Raw genomic sequence first — 15,027 nt, 5'->3', positions numbered from 1 at the left:
TTTTTCTACATGTTAACAGCCAGTTGATCCAGCACCATTTGTTGAAAATGCTGCCTTTTTTTTCACTGGATGGTTTTAGAACCTTTGTCAAAGATCAAGTCACCATAGGTGTGTGAATTCATTTCTGGGTCTTCAATTCTCTTCCATTGGATATACCTATTGTTCACTGTAACAGTACCATGAAGTTTTTTTTTTTTTTATCATAATTGCTCTGTAGTACAACTTGAGGTCAGGGATGGTGATCTCACCAGAGGTTCTTTTATTGTTGAGAGCAGTTTTTGCTATCCTAGGTTTTTTATTATTCCAAATGAATTTGCTAATCGCCCTTTCTAACTCTGTGAAGAATTGAGTTGGAATTTTGTTGAGGATTGCATTGAATCTGTAGATTGCTTTCAGCAGGATAGCCATTTTTACTATATTAATCCTGCCAATCCATGCACATAGGAGATCTTTCCATTTTATGAGATTTTCTTCACTTTCTTTCTTCAGTGACTTGAAGTTCTTGTCAGACAGATCTTTCACTTGCTTGGATAGAGTCACACCAAGGTATTTTATATTATTTGTGACTATTGTGAAGGGTGTTGTTTTTGTAATTTCTTTCTCAGACTGTTTATCCTTTGTGTAGACAAAGACCAATGATTTGTTTGAGTTAATTTTATATCCAGCTACTTCACTTAAGTTGTTTATCAGGTGTAGAAGTTCTCTGGTGGAATTTTTGGGGTCACTTATGTATACTATCATATCATTTGCAAATAGCGATATTTTGACTTCTTCCTTTCCAATTCATATCCCTTTGATCTCCTTTTCTTTTCTAATTGCTCTGGCTACGACTTAAAGTACTATCTTGACTTAGTAGGGACTGCTTGTGGACGTTGTACATCGTGGTGCGCACTAGGCTCCGCACCACGATGTACAACGTCCACAAGCAGGAGAATGAACTGGGTAGAGTACCTTCTGTTTCTATTTTGTGGAATAGTTTGAGGAGNATTGNTNTTAGGTCTTCTTTGAAGGTCTGATAGAACTCTGCACTAATCTCATCTGTTTCTAGGATTTTTTTTTTGATTGGGAGACTATTAATCACTCTTTCTATTTCTTTAGGGGTATATGGGATTATTTAGATGGTTAATCTGATCCTGACTTATCTTTGGTACCTGGTATTTTCTGCTTGTGGACGTTGTACATCGTGGTGCGGAGCCTAGTGCGCACCACGATGTACAACGTCCACAAGCAGTGATATTTTGACTTCTTCCTTTCCAATTTGTATCCCCTTGATCTCCTTTTCTTTTCTAATTGCTCTGGCTACGACTTAAAGTACTATCTTGACTTAGTAGGGACTGCTTGTGGACGTTGTACATCGTGGTGCGCACTAGGCTCCGCACCACGATGTACAACGTCCACAAGCAGGTGTAGAAGTTCTCTGGTGGAATTTTTGGGGTCACTTATGTATACTATCATATCATTTGCAAATAGCGATATTTTGACTTCTTCCTTTCCAATTCATATCCCTTTGATCTCTGCTTGTGGACGTTGTACATCGTGGTGCGCACTAGGCTCCGCACCACGATGTACAACGTCCACAAGCAGGAGAATGAACTGGGTAGAGTACCTTCTGTTTCTATTTTGTGGAATAGTTTGAGGAGTATTGCTGTTAGGTCTTCTTTGAAGGTCTGATAGAACTCTGCACTAATCTCATCTGTTTCTAGGATTTTTTTTTTGATTGGGAGACTATTAATCACTCTTTCTATTTCTTTAGGGGTATATGGGATTATTTAGATGGTTAATCTGATCCTGACTTATCTTTGGTACCTGGTATTTGTCTAGAAAATTGTCCATTTTATCCAGGTTATCCAGTGTTTTTGAGTATAGGCTTTTGTAGTAGGATCTGATGATTTTTTTATGGATTTCCTCAGATTCTGTCATAATGTCTCCCTTTTCATTTCTGATTCTGATAATTAGGATACTGACCCTGTACGCTCCGCTTAGTCTGGCTATGTAGGGGTTTATCTATTTTCTTGATTTTCTCAAGTACTAGCTCCTATTTTGATTGATTCTTTGTATAGTTCTTTTCATTTCCACTTTGTTGTTCAGCCCCGAGTCTGATTACTTCCTGTTGTCTACTCCTCTTGGGTGAATTTGCTTCCTTTTATTCTAGAGATTTTAAGTGTGCTGTCAAGATGCTAGTGTATGCTCTGTCCAGTTTCCTTTTGGAGGTACTCATAGCTATGAGTTTTCCTCTTAGGGCTGCTTTCATTGTGTCCCATAAGTTTGGGTATGTTGTGGCTTCATTTTCCTCAAACTCTAAAAAGTCTTTAACTACTTTCTTTACTTCTTCCTTGAAAAATATATCATTGAGTAGAGTGTTGTTCAGCTTCCATGTGTTTGTTGACTTTCTATTATTTATGTTGTTATTGAAGATCAGCCTTAGTCCATGGTGATCTGAGAGGATGCATGGGATAATTTCAATATTTTGTATCTGTTGAGGCCTGTTTTGTGACCAATTTTATGGTCAGTTTTGGAGGAGGTACAATGAGGTGCTGAGAAGANGGTATATCCTTTTGTTTTGGGATAAAATTTTCTATAGATATATGTTAAATCCATTTGTTTCATAACTTCTGTTAGTTTCTCTGTGTCATTGTTTAGTTTCTGTTTCCAAGATCTGCCCTTTGATGACAGTAGGGTGTTGGAGTCTCCTACTATTATTGTGTGCAGTGCAGTGTTTGCTTTGAGCTTTAGTAAAGTTTCTTTTATGATTGTGGATGCCCTTGCCTTTGGAACACAGTTGTTCAGAACTGAGAATTCATCTTGGAAGATTTTACCTTTGATGAGTATGAAGTGTCTCTCCTTGTCTTTTTTGATAACTTTAGGCTCAAATTCCATTTTATTTGATATTCGAATGGCTACTCCAGCTCGTTTCTTGGGACAATTTGCTTGGAAAATTGTTTTCCAGCCTTTTACTCTGAGGTAGTGTCTGTCTTTGTCCCTGAGGTAGGTTTCCTGTATGTAGCAAAATGTTGGGTCCTGTTTATGTAGCCTGTCTTTTAGTCTATGGCATTTTTATTAGAGAATTGAGTCCATTGATATGAAGTGATATTAAGGGAAAGAAATTGTTGCTTCCTGTTATTTTGTTGTTAGAGTTGCAATTCTGTTCATGTGGCTAGCTACTTTTAGGTTGGTTGAAAGATTACATTCTTGCTTTTTCTAGAGCTTAATTTCCCTTTTTTGTCATGGGATACTTTGGTTTCTCTATCTATGGTAATTGAGAGTTTTGCTGGATATTGTAGCCTAGGCTGGCATTTGTGTTCTCTTAGGGTCTGTATGACAGTTGTCCAGGATCTTCTGGCTTTCATAGTCTCTGGTGAGAAGTCTGGTATAAATCTAATAAATCTGCCTTTATATGTTACTTGACCTTTTTCCCTTACTGCTTTTAATTTTCTTTCTTTCTTTAGTGCATTTGATGTTTTGAATATTATGTGTTGGGGGGAATGTCTTTTCTTGTCCAGTCTATTTGGAATTCTGTAGGCTTCTTGTATGTTCACGTTCATCTCTTTCTTTAGATTAGGGAAGCTTCTTTTTATAATTTTGATGAGGACATTTACTGGCCCTTTAAGTTGAAAGTTTTCATGACCATTTATAACTATTATCCTTAAGTTTGGTATTCTCGTTGTGTCTTGGACTTTCTGGATGTTTAGAGTTAGGATCTTGTTGCATTTTGAATTTTCTTTGATTGTTGTGTCAACGTTTACTGTGGAATCTTCTGTACCTAGGATTCTCTCTTCCATCTCTTGCATTATGTTGCTGATGCTTGCATCTATGGCTCCTGATTTCTTTCCTAGGTTTTCTATCTCCAGAGTTGTCTCCCTTTATGATTTCTTTATGGCTTCTACTTCCATTTTTAGATCCTGGATGGTTTTGTTCAATTCCTTCACCTGTTTGATTGTGTTTTCCTATAATTCTTTAAGGGGTTTTTGTGTTTCCTCTTTAAGTGCTTCTACTTGTTTACCNGTGTTCTCCCGTATTTCTTTAATGGATTTTTGTGTTTCCTCTTTAAAGGCTTTCTACCTGTTTAGCTGTGTTCTACTTTATTTCTTTAAGGGAGTTATTTATGTCCTTCTTGAAATCCTCTAACAGCATCATTAGATATGATTTTAAATCTGAATCTTGCTTTTCTGGTGTGTTGCAGTATCCAGGACTCACTATGGCAGGAGTACTCATTTCTGAAGATGCCAAGTAGACTTGATTTCTGTTGGTAAGATTCTAGCATTTGCCTTTAGTCATCTCTGGTGTTAGATGTTCTTACTGTCTCCAGCTGGAGCTTGTTCCAGCTGTGAGTCTGTAAGTCTGTGTCAGCACTCCTGGGAGACCAGCTCTCTCCTGGTAAGGCAAGTGCACAAAGTGCTATGGAAAAGCCCCTCCTCCTGGGTGCAGATGTTTGCCCATAGTATTCTGTCCCAGATGCTCTGCTGTTTCTGTGGCCTGTGTGTTCCTGAGTGGACAGGCCTTAGTGAGTCACTGGAGAGAAAATGGTGGTCTCACCTGAGTCCCAAGGTCACATACTTCTCTGGCATGGAAGGTGCACTGAGGGCTGAGGATAAGCCCCACCTACTGGGTGCAGATATAGGTCCATAGGACTCTGTCCCAACTGCTCTGCTACTTCTGTTGCCTGTGTGCTCCTGAGTGAAGCCGCTTTGTTTTTGGTTTTACTCTACCCTTCTGACTGGACTAATGAAGTTTCACTTCAGTTTAATTTACATTCATATGTTTATTGACTACGTCCATTGCACTTTTTGAACTGTTTCTGTTAATTAACTTTCCCCATTTATTGGCTGGGTTGTTTAATTTCTTGTCTAATATTTCAGTTTTAATTATATTTTAGAGATTAGTCTTATGTCTTACATTAAGGTTAATGTAAATATATGAATCTTTTATTAGATTATTCTTTTATAAACCTTGTAGTAAGTTATTAACTTCAATTTGTATTTTATTGAGAATTTTTGCACCAATGTTCATCAATGGAATTATTCTATAATTTTGATTTCATGTTGAGTCTTTATCAGGTTTTGTTACCAGGGTAATATTGGCTTCATAAAGGGTTTGAAGTATTCCTTCCTTCTTAGTGTCTTGGGAAAATCTGAGCACACCAGCATCAGTTCTTTAAAGGTCTGGTAAGAATCCTCAGTGACTGCATCTGCACTATTTATAGTTGGAATAATATTTAATTAGGGCTTCAAATTAGTTACTACAATCTGTTTAAATATTTATCTTATTGATTTATCTTTGGTACATAATTTGAATCTAAGCATTAATTCATTTCATCTAGTATTTTTCAATTTAACAAGTATTCAGGTTTACTAAATACACAAGATTTTATAAATTTAATTATGTCTTCTCTAATGCTTCTGTTTTGTCTGTAATTTTGTTAGGATTGGCTTTTTCTCTCTTTCTGTTGATACTACTGAGGTTAGCCATGGCTAACATCTCTTACTATATTCCTCCCTCTGTCTCTCCCAAGTGCTCTTGATTTGTTTCTTTCCTGTTTGTTATACTTTACTGTACTATACTATTTTACTTTTGTTATTTTATTATATTATTTAAATTCGCTGTTTTTCTTTTTGTTATTATCTGTCAAAATGTATTACATTGTCTACAATTCCTTTCTATTATTCTTGGGATAGGTATCCCTTTCCTTGGTGTCCCTTTGTGTAAGCTTGCTTTGTTTGGATTTCCTTTTCATTTTTTAGTAGGTTGGCTAGATGTTGATTTACCTCATTTTTTTCTTCTTTTGCCACACCTTCTCTATCTTTAATATTTCCATTTTAACCAACTGCCTTGTAAATTCTCTTATGTTATGGTTTTTGTATCTTTAGGCTCAATTATACATTTATTTACTCTTGGTTTTGAAATATTTTATTATTGGGTTTTGTTGTTATTTTCTATTTGCATTTCATTGATTTTTATTAATGTAAATTCTTATTTCTCTTTTCCTCCTATATCATTTTTACTGTTTCCCTGTACTTCATCTAATCTTATTTCTCTACTTATTCACTTTATATGCCTACATGCTTAAAGATTCCTTTTTAAATTTATTAATACATCATTGTGCCAGCATGTATGTCTGGCAACCAGAAAGAGCACCATATCTTATTATAAATAGTAATGAGCCACCATGTGGTTACTGAGAATTGAACTCAGGAAGTTTGGGAGAGCATCCAGTGTTCATAATCTCTAATCTATCTCTCCAGGACCCTGCCTACTTCATATATCCTATCCATTTACAACTTTCACACCTGTACTAAATATTACTTTTAGCTTATAGAATACTTCTTAGTAGCTTTTATGCTTTTAGTTTAATGACCAACCACAATGGGTAACTGGGCTACAATCACTGGCATTCATTATTTCTAGACTTTTTCTGAGATTATTTTATTGGTGTTACAACAGGGTGAATTCTCCATATATACACCCCTTTCTCCCAGTTACAAATGGGAGTATGCTTATGCTATGGTAGTTTCTAGCAATTTGTGCATTCGGTAATGAAATAGAAATAATTTGACAGATTAGCTTTTATGTCAAGATGCTAAGATTCTTCCAGATTTGCATGGTACCAATAAAAAATTAATTTACGTATATATGGGGTGTACATACACAGGAATGTAGGTGTCTAAGAGAACAGAGGCATTGAATTCACATGAAGGTGCAGCTACAGGTGATTATGAACTACAGAAACATGTGCTAAGAATCAAAATTGGTTTCTCTGTAAGAGCAAGACACACTTTTAACTACCCCTAAATTTATTTTTTTATATTATTCCCAAATTTTATTAGTTCATATTCTTATTTTGCATTTTTATTTATTTGTTATTAGAGATTTTCTTCATTTACATTTCATATTCTTAAAGGGAAAGAGCATTTGAATCATGACTGAAGTATCAAGAGTTCTCTTTCAGGCTACCGTATTCACCATGGAGATTCCTCATGCACAAACATGTCATTGTTCTCTGTAGCTACTCCCTTACTCCACTCACCTGTCATCATTCAAAATTACAGTCATCATTTGAAATTACCATGTGATGACACATTTATATTCTAAGAAATGTACTCTTAGGTGATTCAGCCATTGTTGAAAAATCACAGACTCTGCTTGCATAAACTACATCAAGTACATCCTATATGCACTTGCTGATGCCTTTGCCATGTCTATTGCTGCATTCTCAAGAACAGGGGAGTGCCACAGCAGTGTCTAATAGAGAGACAACTTTGATGAGGAAGTGAGTCAAGCCTCTTCATAATATTTTTATTCTCCTGCTAAGGATATGTGTTCCACTGTATTGATTTCAAACCAAACTAATTTGGTAGTGTCTTACTTCAGGAAAAGTGTCCAGAGTCTCACAGTTATCATTTCTTTTCTTCTTCTAAGAAATAATTTTTTTTTTTTATTGTAAGGATTCAGGAAATCTAACACTGAAAGGGAATCATTTCTTGTTCTTAGTCTCAAAAGAAAAACTTTCAACAGGTCACATAGAAAAATATTTACTGCATGATTTTTGAGATAATATCAACAATCAGAAAATATCTAATCTCTTTCAAAATCAATAACAGTTTTTAGCACATGTATGCCTGTCTAAATTAGCAAATAATTTTGTATAACTGTCAACATGATTCTAGAATATTTTCTTGTATTATGTGTTAAATCATCTTGACTATAATTAAATATGACTTGGTCATAAAATACTATACTTTACATATTTTGTTGAGTATAATTTGCCATCAATATGACACTGGATAGCCATCCTCCTCTTACATTGTGCTTGTCCTTTCTACTCTCAAGGTCAATGGACCTTGTAATGTTATCCAAGAATGTTCTCTATTTTCTGGTGTCAAATTTGGCTCTGACAAAGTTTGGAGCTGAGACGAAAGGATGGACCATCCAAAAACTTCCCCACCAGGGAGTCCGTCCCATAATCAGCCACCAAACGCAGACACTATTGCATACAATGGCAAGATTTTGCTAAAAGGACACCGATATAGCTGTCTCTTGTGAGGCTATGCCAGTGCCTGGCAAACACAGAGGTGGATGCTCACAGTCAGCTATCAGATGGAACACAGGGCCCCCAATNGAGGAGGTAGAGAAAGTACCCAAGGAGCTGAAGGGGTCTGCCACCCTATAGTTGGAACAACAATATGAACTAACCAGCAACCCCAGAGCTCGTGTCTCTAGCTGCATATGTAGCAGAAGATGGTCTAGTCAACTATCATTGGGAAGAGAGGGCCCTTGGTCTTGCAAACTTTATATGCCCCAGTACAGAGGAATACCAGGGCCAAGAAGGAGGAATGGGTGGGTAGGGGAGTGGGGGGGGGGAGAGTATAGGGGTCTTTGGGGATCACATTTAAAATGTAAATGAAGTAAATACCTAATAAAAATTGAAAAGAAAGATGAATCATCTCCAAAATAAAATAAGTTTTTATTGTTAAAAAAAAATTACCTCTGGTACTTTGTAGAATTCACTGCTGAATTTGTTAGGCAAGAGTTGCCCTATCCTTCTCCCTGCAGTGAATAAATAATCATACCTTATTTGACATGATTGCACAATTCTAGCAGCTTTTTCAAGGTACAGCATACATCCAATTTGACTTGCTTCTATTATTTAGCTGCTCAGACTACCAACACATAGGAGGAAGTTTATAAAGACCACACACACACACACACACACACACACACACACACACACACTTCAATCCAGTTATCAGATATCATATCCTTAACCTAGGAAGCTGATATCATATCCTTAGCCTAGGATGTCAAACTTGCCATCAAAATGTCGACCTTCTTAAGAATCCGTAGAACCGCACTCCTTCCCACCATTTAAAAAAAAAAAAAAAAAAAAAACCCTAATCCCAAGATCAATACTCTGAGCTCCAGCTCTTTTCAGACTTTGGTTCAGTGAGTCTACACAAAATGAACAGTTCTAAGGTCATCAAGATCAGGTTGATCTTCCCCAGTTTCTACAATGTTGGGAACCCTGTCTGAAGTTAAACCACTATCGCCGAACAGTGATTTCATTATTAATTTCTTTGTTTTCAAATTAAAAATAAACTTGATTCCTTTAACCCAGGTATACCCTTTCAAGGAATACATTTGAGTGGTCCACATTCTACCTTGAACCATACTACTTGTGGTGGAAACTGTCTCACTTCTCATTGGCAATACCTTTGGTCAAGCAGCAAGTTGGACCTCTTATTCAAATAAGCTGAAAGGGTATCCTTAAGTGTCTATTGTACATGGGTTTGTACACGGTAAAAAGAATGATCACAGAATTATTCACAAACTGCTTCTGACAGAATTATAGGCAGAAATTATACAAAAAAAAAAGAAAAAAACAAACAAACAAACAAAAAGGTTCCATGAGAAGTGAAGGTAGATTATAGATACAGAAACTGACAGCATTAATCCTATCTAGGAGCATGGTTAATAGATTGTCTTTTATTCTTGGCTTGCAGGGAAGAGTAGAAGTTTAGTGTCAAAGACAAAGAAGGTGAAGAAGTCATGATACACAGGCAAATGAAAGAGTAAATGGGGTAACTTGGCAAGCTAGTGAAGAGAGCAGTCACCTAAAGGGAGCCAGCTTCCTGACTATTTGTGACAAGCTGTTCAGCCTTCTAGGCTGAAGTAACCTCCTGAGGAAGATCAGCTTTAGGAATGCCTTAAAGAGACAGATGGATTACTGCTCTGCTGGCAAGTAGCAAAGCTTTACTGATTTTTTTAGCTTATAAACATGGTATGACTTTGCAATTTTTGCTCAAAAAATAACATCTTTACTCAGTTAGACTTAACACACAATATTATCATTTTTTGATTCATTTTCTCATAATAAGAACTTCAGAAGTAGGGACTTTTTATCAGCAGTCCCAGGGACATCCTCCTCTCCGGCATAAATATTAACTCTTAGCTAGGAACAAGGAAAAACACTGGCTCACAGAAAGTTATGTTAGGACATCTCTCCCTTCCAGGAGGGATGGCCCCTGAACTTTTCCCTAGTTAACTGCTCTGACCCTTTTAGGCCAGAACCAAAGGGAAGCCATTGTTCTCCTTAACCTCCTTTGTGGCATGGTGATAGCAATATTTTCCAGCTCTTGACATAGTTGAAATAAGATTTTGCCTGTAAATTGCATCACATAATATTGACTACAAGAGAACCCTCAATGATTATCTTTAAAATATACTAAAATTATTTTTAAAAAGAAAAAATATAAATGTATTCAAATTATTCAGAATTAGAGGATATGTAAAGGAGATCAAGAAATGAGGTACTCACCCCTCAAAATAGAGGCCCCCAGTCAGGATCCATCGGGCTGGATTATAGGTTTTGTATCCATACAATCAGGAGGACTTCCTGGAATATGTGAATACTCAACTGGTGCTCACAGAGATATATTTGCATAAATACACACACATACACACACACACACACACACACAGAGCGAGAGCGAGAGCGAGAGCGAGAGCGAGAGCGAGCGAGAGAGAGAGAGAGAGAGAGAGAGAGAGAGAGAGAAACTCAAACCTAAGTGTATCACAAGAGGTAAACTGGAATAAACTAATAAAGAGGGACAAGAAGGGACAAATATTTACATCCATCTAATCATTGAGAAAAGGAGAATGTCTGTAAAAGCACTTTTATTCCCTGGCTTCATTTGCCAATTTTCTCATCACTGTAAGGCAGGCATATATAAAGTGCTAAAATGTTTGTATTAATCTTAAAATTCTATAAAGCATTATTTTTAAATTATGAAATTTGAAGATAAATTAAAGGTAGAAGTGACATTTACTTTTTACATAGGTTTTTTACCATGAGAGGCTGAGTAAGTACAGCAATGAATGATATTTTAATATGACCAAGGCCATGTAGAGGATGCCAAAATCTTAGACCAATGGGGCAATAGCCAAAGCAATTACCCAGTCTCAAAGGAACTGAGAACTATTTCTAGGGTCAATTATGTGTTTTGAACCATTGTTCTGTGTGTGCAAAGACTAGTACCTGCAGCTTTCACCTGACACATGTTTATAGCCTGAGACTGCTCACTAAAAAAGACTTCTTACAATACTAGATTCCCCTAACCCATGCTATAGCTACTAATCATATTGATTGCCCAGTTGCAGCGATATATGCGCAGGACCCAACGTGACCTTAGCTTCAATGTATATACTCACTTCTGTGTGTCCAGCTTGTTCTTCCTTCTCTTACCAACACTAGCCAGTGTTCCAGGAATCAAGTCATGAAGGACAACATACAACAGCCACACTTTTCATAGACAAAACCCAACTGAACAACTATTTACTAATATTCAATTAAGAGGTAACCACAAAATTTCTCCTGATTACAGAGATACTGTAGAAAATATACCATGATACAGAAAGGACATGTATGAGGTAGTCAGTTACTTAACTGTACAGGGACAAAGTCCATCCATTTATGTACCAGTACTTACCTAAAATAGCTAAAATATGGATAGAGAGAATTTTTTTCAAAATTCATCCTTTTCTTTAAAAATTATTTTCCCAAAATTTCAGAGAAAATTTTTTTATTTGATGGCATATTCTCGATATTGATCATATGTAGACTCAAAAAACCAAAGTATCAGGCAATGATAACTCAAGAAACAGTGGATATTCATGGTACAGCTGAGTTTCCAGCATCAAATACCATTTCTCATTAAGTCATAACATTCTTCTCACACACAGAGTAGTCCCAGATTTTGTATTTCAAATTCTCTCTATAGATGTTGAAAATTAATACTAGAAGGAAGTTTATCAACTTCTAGGTAAGTAGTATTTTATGTATATAAAGAAATTGTCCTTCTTTTGGTCATTACCATTTCAAACTGGCTTTTTATGACAATCTTTCTCACACACAGTTAACATCAGTAGAAAGAGTTGAAGAAAATAATTACAGAATACAGATTGAATTACTATGGCCTTCTCAACTTTATTCCTATGTCAAAACTCCCTAAAGAAATCCAATGATTTCTTTCCAAAGAGGAGTACTTCTTCATAGGTAGTCATCCCATAACACTGAGGTGTGTTCAATCATAACTTTGAGAGAGACTTCAAAGTATAGGAATACCTTTTTAAGGAGAATGAAGCTGTGCTCTTCAACATAAATTCAATGTTGACACACTGGCCAGACACAGACCTGGAGCCTGCCAAGCTGAAGCAATGGCACATCTGTGGGAATGGTATTTGAGGTTTCTGGAATCTGGAATATTTTTGAATGCTTTTTGACTGAGCATGACACACATGTTTGAAGCCACATCTGGGACACAGACTAGACACCGGTTTCTCTTACATTGTGATCTGAACAGCAAATATCCACAACTCTAAAGACAAATTGGATGGGAAATATTGACTACTATCTCCACTTTCACATTAGAAATTCCCTCTGAGCCTTAGATTCTTATCAGCCAGCAATTTCTGGTCATGTTTTCACCTGAAATGCACCTAAGGACACACAAAACTATTACTATGTGAGAGATTCTATGATATGTGCAGTAGCTCAAGCCCTACAAAAGTTTGAACTAGGGGTGTATATATACAATCTTCAGGCATGTAAAAACACAAGAAAGTCATTGAAAAGCTGTTGAAGGAGCCATCCATCTTGGGCTATGTTAAGAGAATTTAGAAAGAAGTCATTCCCCTTGAATTCTTACAACACCCAATCCTTTCTGTGTGCAGATGTTTCATTACTTAGCTTCTTTTGTTACCATTTCTAACTTATTGCTATAAAAATAAGATATCCTTGGGGTCACTAAACATTCTATTAAAAATAGTTTTAAAGTATTTCGACATATAATTTACTGATGTGGCAATAACCTACAGATTATTTTCATAATGTCTTTTAAGGAAAAGGTAAGTCACCTTTATTTTCAACACTCAGAAAGCAGAAGTGGGAGGATATTTGTGAGTTTGTACACTGTAACCCTGTCTTTGAATTACAAATAGGGTGAGAAAGACAGGGAGACAGAGTGAGACAGACAGAGACAGACAAACAGACACACACACACAGAGGAGAAAGAAAGGGAGAGAGAGAGAGAGAGAGAGAGAGAGAGAGAGAGAGAGAGAGATTTCAATGCCAGCCTGAGCCACAGAATGAGTTCCTGAACAGCCTGGGCTACACAGAGAAAACCTGTCTCAAAAGATCAAACCAAACCAAACCAAAGGAAAAGAAAGAAGTTCTTTTGTAAAAAGGAAAGAAAAAGTTACAAGAGAGTTTGATCAGCAATATTCCTTCAGACATTTATACTTATTCCCTACTTTAGAATATCTGGGTTTTTTTTTTCAAGCCTATACTCGAATTTTAGTTCGTATGCCATTCATCATGGTCTTACTGTTTACCACTTCAAACACTTTTCTATTTACTTCCTTTCTAGTTACTCTGTATTGGGTCTGAAAACCATTAGTGTAATGGCTCTACAGAGTTAAGGCCAAAGTGCTAGATACGCTGTTTGTTAGAGGCTTGAGGATTCAGTTCTTTGGTTTAACTTAGTAGCTGCATCAGCCACCACCAGTCAGTCCTGTTCATTTAGGTTGTCTGCTGTGAAGTAACCCTCTCTGTGACTCTATAAAGATGCTTGTGAAATTCCAGCTGTGCCTTCCAAAATGATCAAGGTACTCTTTCCCTGGTGTCTTCCATCCCCACTGGCTCTTACAGTTTTTTGGCCTTATAGTTCACATACTTCTCATATCACAAAGGCGAGAGATTTCATGGAAACATCCTACTTAGGACTGAGTGTTCCAAAGTCTCTCACTTTCCAGACATTCAGACATTTTTCAGTTGTGGATCCTTGTCTGGCTTCCCTTGATGTGGATCATTGTCTGGCTTCCCTTGAACTTTTATTTTTTTTTTGGCTTTTTGAGACAGGGTTTCCCTGTGTAGCCCTGGCTGTCCTGGAACTCACTTTGTAAACCAGGCTGGCCTCGAACTCAGAAATCCACCTGCCTCTGCCTCCCGAGTGCTGGGATTAAAGGCATGCGCCACCACTGCCCGGCTCCCTTGAGCTTTTAAGAGGAAAGTTCTCTTAGATACTGATCTATGGATACAGTAGAGTCTAATTAGAAACCATTTTACAACTACTCTCTTTTAGCAGAATAGTTCATCTTCCCCTATCTACTCTCAGGTTCTTGACCACCCAAGCAGTGTCAGTGTTTGTTCCACCTCATGGAATAGACCCTAACAACCATAGAGTACTTGGTTACTCCCAAAATGTTTGAGACACTGCTGCACTGGAATATCATGCAGGCAGGTCACCAATGTAGATAGAAGTTTTTGAAACTGGATTGGGGTTTCCCCCTTTCCCCTGTTTAGTATGCAGAGTACATTATAATACCAGTAGGAGTAAAGGCTTTACATAGGCACCAGCTTGACTTTTTCATACTCAATGATACATGTATGACTTACCTGACTTCCAGACTTGGAGTACGTACTGAATTTCCAGGAAAAGAATGACTTAGGTATTGGTATTTGAAACAAAGAAACAAAAATGAACTATGAGAAGAGGCTGAGGGTGTCTGCAGAAAAGGAGGAAAAAAGGATCCACTGGAAAATTAGTCAAAGACTGCATTCAGTCCACCATACCCTGTTGTCTGCTGTAGTTTGTTTGTTTTATTGTACTAGCAAACACTATGACAAAGGAGGGGAAAAAGGCTTATTTGGCTTACATGTTGCAAGTTGTCACTGAGATAAGCCAATGTAGCCATATAAAGATACAGAATAAATCAGAGATCACAGGGAATGCCCCTTACTGGTTTGTTCTCCATGAATTACTCAGCTACCAATCCAATTGTTCCACACCCACTTGTATATGACTGTCACCTTTCATGGTGGGCTGGCTCCTATATCAATTAAATATCAAGATATGGCCAAAGACAATCTGATGGAGGCAATTTCTTAATTGTTATTCCCTCCTCCCAGGTGCCAATAGTTTGTGTCAAGTTAGCAAAAATTACCCATGGTATAGACTATCTATGATGACCATCATT

This window comes from Mus pahari, unplaced genomic scaffold, assembly GCF_900095145.1.
Source record: "Mus pahari unplaced genomic scaffold, PAHARI_EIJ_v1.1 scaffold_9042_1, whole genome shotgun sequence".
Lineage (NCBI taxonomy): Eukaryota > Metazoa > Chordata > Mammalia > Rodentia > Muridae > Mus > Mus pahari.
Note: the sequence above shows the minus strand (reverse complement) of the source record.